The sequence below is a fragment of the Tamandua tetradactyla genome, chromosome 11 (genome assembly GCF_023851605.1).
Source record: "Tamandua tetradactyla isolate mTamTet1 chromosome 11, mTamTet1.pri, whole genome shotgun sequence".
Taxonomy (NCBI): Eukaryota; Metazoa; Chordata; class Mammalia; order Pilosa; family Myrmecophagidae; genus Tamandua; species Tamandua tetradactyla.
This window is the reverse complement of record NC_135337.1, coordinates 55,390,486-55,394,562: the sequence shown is the minus strand read 5'-3', so window position 1 is coordinate 55,394,562 and position 4,077 is coordinate 55,390,486. Positions and strand designations below refer to the sequence as shown.

The 4,077-nt window shown below is 37.3% G+C and overlaps 1 non-coding gene across 1 annotated transcript; it reads right to left on the bottom strand.

The window, feature by feature from the left end:
• Nucleotides 1-1,361: 1,361 nt before the first annotated feature.
• On the bottom strand, nucleotides 1,362-1,468 carry LOC143651065 (U6 spliceosomal RNA). Its single transcript, XR_013159811.1, has one exon. It is a non-coding gene; the product is annotated as a U6 spliceosomal RNA (small nuclear RNA).
• Nucleotides 1,469-4,077: the final 2,609 nt, after the last annotated feature.

The following is a 4,077-nucleotide window of genomic DNA, read 5'->3' as shown; positions in this document are numbered from 1 at the left end:
TCTACTGTTGTACTATCAGACATCTAATTTTGGTGGGGTTGCCAATATGCCCAGATAAAAATAGTTATATTCAGAGACTCTCTTGCAACCAGGATGGTGATGCGATCTAGTTCTGGCCAATGAAATGTACGTGAAAGTCTACCTTATGGGACTTCTGGAAAACTTAGTTTTCCTAATAAGAAGAAAGTGAAGCCTCAGATGACGCATACTTTTGTCCTTATTTCTTGCTGACCGGAATACACACAGAGTTGTTTGGAGGTAGGGCAGCCATCTCATGTCCATAAAGAAGAAAGCTACTTCTTAAGGTGAGGAGACTGGAAAGTGACAAGGAACCTGGGCCCCACTTGACTTCCTTAAACACTGCACCAATCCTGGAAAGTGCCTCCAGATTTCTTGTCATGTGAGGAAAATAAACCCCTACTAAGATAAATGACCTTAATTATTACATGTGACTGTGAACAATCTCTAAATGACACTGAAGGAAACTAACATTTATCTACATTCTCCATTAGAAACTTCTCATTTGTTATTTTATTTAATCCTCATAGAAGCATTTGAAGGATGAAGAAACTGAGATTTAGAGGAATTAAGTAACTACTCTAGAGTTACAGTTAGTATATAGAGGAGCATGGCTATGAAACCTGGTCTCTTACACCCCCTGTAATCATCATCATTCTTATAGAAATAGTGTGAGTTTTTTGTTTTATTAACATGTTTACACTAGAAGCATTTCACCAAGATGAGAATAATTCCTAACATCATTTTCACTGAACATGAGCATTTGTTTTTACTTTCAGTAGATTTTTAAATGCAATTTTATTGAGATATACTCACATACCATATAATCATTCAAAGTGTAAAATCAAGGGCTCAAAGTATCATCATATGGTTGTGCATTCATCACCATCAATTTTAGAACATTTTCATTACTCCCCAAAAATAAAAATAAAAATAAAAAAGAACACTCAAATCATCTCATACCCCTTTTTCTGCCTGCTATTATTTACTTTTTGTCTTTATTTTCTTACTCATCTGTCTATACACTGGATAAAGGGAATGTCAGTCACAAGGTTTTCACAATCAGATGGTCACACTGTAAAAGCCATATAGCTATACTATCATCATCAAGAATCAAAGTTAAAAAAAAAAGAATCAAGGCTATTGGGTTAAATTTCAACATTTTCAGGGATTTCCTTCCAGTTACTCTAATATACTAGAAACTAAAAAGGAATATTTATACAATGCATTAGGAAAACCTCCAGAATGACCTATTGACTCTATTTGAAATCTCTTAACCACTGAAACTTTATTTTGTTTCATTTCTTTTCCATGCCTTGGCTTTCTTTCTTTTCTTTTTTTTTTTTAATATGAAATACTTCATGAATTTGGTGTCATCCTTGCACAGGGGCCATGCTAATCTTTTCTGTATCATTCCAATTTTTCGTATACATGCTGCTGAAGTGACCATTCAAATAGATATTAAAAAAATATTATCAAAGAAGAAATAAGGCTTTTTTTTAACTTGAAAGCTGGAGTCAGAATAAGTCTAGGTATGCTGACTTGATCTTTTCTATGCATAGTTTTCTATGCAGAACTCCAGTTGGAATCAAATTACAAAGTAAGAAAATTAAATCATTGAATTAAAAAAACCTTTTATTACGAACAGAGAGAAATATATGTTAGAGAAAATGTGGAGAAAGAGATGTACCTATTCATTGTTGGCAGGGCAGCTAAAAGGTGCAATCCCTCTTCAGGGTAGTGTAGTGGTGCACAGGAGGCTAGGGATGAGTTTGCCATATGATCCTGTAACCCCGTGGCAAGGTATATACCTGGAGGAACTGAGTCAGGACACGAATGGACATTTGCACCCTGGTGTTTATGGTGGAAGTGTTTGTGATTCGTGATGGTTAGAGGTGACCTGAGGATACAAAGACTAAGGGAAGGAAGGGGTAACTATGGTGTAAATACACAAGGGACTGCTGAGCGGCTGCAAGAAGGATTGACATTGTAAGGTATACAATTAGGGGAAAGAAACTTAAGGACTGTATGTTGAACGAAATAGCAGAAACAAAAAAACAAATGTTATCATGTCTCACCCATATGTACCAACTATAACATACCGACTTGGTGAACTGAAGTCAAGAGCATGGGTTATCTGATTGAGTCTTATTATAAAGGGGCTGAGATTGTACATATATTCAGGAGTCACATATATTCAGGAATTGTACTATTATTTCTAAATTCTGACATACTGAGCTTGTTTTATATAACCTGATTATTCCCGGAAACTTCAGGTATTTATGTGACACCTGAGACTCAGAGTTAGAGCACGGAAGCTATGAAAGTCAGCAGTACCCCTGCAGCCACTGTTAAAAAAGTTGAAAAAGTGATCAGATTTCAACTAGAGATATGAATGTAACTGATCTGGATAGAACTAAGGTAAATGAGAATACAGGGTAAAGAATAACATGGTCCATATTTTAAAACTTCAACTTCTGTGTGAGACCAAAGGGAGAGATATTTCTTTGGAGCAAAATTTATATTTTTAATAGCACATTACTTAAATTAACGTGTATGGTCAATTTAGTTGAACTCCATAAGTATATGGAATCTTGATTTAGGGCATGAGATTTTGCTCGTTTGTCCAGGTTAGTGTGATGCCCCAATATATTCCAGAGTAATTTGGGCAGTGAAAAAAGAAGTATTTGCAAAGTCCCCTTGGGAGACTGGGGAGAAAGGCGGAAATATTCAACTTCCCCATTTGGAGATTTTATGATATTCTTGCAAACGGTGGGGACAACCAAATCAGTAGACCAAGCCCTCAAGTTCGGGCTTACCCCTATAAACTTATTTCTACAAAGGATAGGCTAAACCTACTTATAATTATGCCTAAGAGTCACCCACAGAGAAACTCTTTTGTTGCTCAGATATGGCCTTTTTCTCTAAGCCAACTCAGTAGGTGAATTTGCTGCCCTCCCCACTACATGGGACATGACTGCCGGGGATCAAATCTCCCTGTCAATGATGGACAGGACTCCCAGGATGAACCAGGACCCAGTATCATGGGATTGAGAAAGCCTTCTTGACTATGCTGGTTTGAAATAATGCATGTACCCTAGAAAAGCCATGTTTTAATCCTTAACCCATTTTGTAAAGGCAGCCACTTCTTCTAATCCCTATTCAGCACTGTATGTGTGAAACTGTAATTAGATCATCTCCCTGGAGATGAGATTTAATCAAGAGTGGTTCTTAAACTGGATTAGCTGGAGGCATCTCTCCATCCATCTGGGTGGGTCTTGATAAGTTTCTGGAGTCCTAAAAAAGAGGAAACATTTTGGAGAATGAGGGATTTGAAGAGAGCAGAGAATGCTGCAGCACCATGAAGCAGAGAGTTCACAAGGAAGCAACCTTTGGAGATGAAGAAGGAAAATGCCTCCTTGGAAGCTTCATGAAACTGGAAGCCAAGAGAGAAAGTTAGTAGATGACGCCATGTTCGCTATGTGCCCTTCCAGATGAGAGAAAAGCCCTGACTGTGTTCACCATGTGCCTTCTCAGTTGAGAGAGAAACCCTGAACTTCATCAGTCTTCTTGAACCAAGATATCTTTCCCTGGATGGATACCTTCTTTGATTGGACATTTCTATAGACTTGTTTTAATTGGGACATTTTCTCAGCCTTAGAACTGTGAACTAGCAACTTATTAAATTCCCCCTTTTAAGAGTCATTATGTTTCTGGTATATTGCATTCCAGCAGCTAGCAAACTAGAACATTGACCAAAAAGGGGAAGAGAGGAATGAGACAAAATAAAGTCTCAGTGGCTGAGAGATTTCAAACAGAGTTGAGAGGTTATCCTGGAGGTTATTCTTATGCATTATATAGGTATCACTTTTTAGTTTATGGTATATTGGAGTTGCTAGAGGGAAGGACCTGAAACAGTTGAGCTGTGCTCTAGTAGCTTCTATTCTAGAAGATGACTATAAACAATAGAGCTTTTATAATGTGACTATATGATTGTGAAAACTTGTGTCTGATTCTCCTTATATCCAGGGTATGGACAGATGAGTAAAAAAATAATGA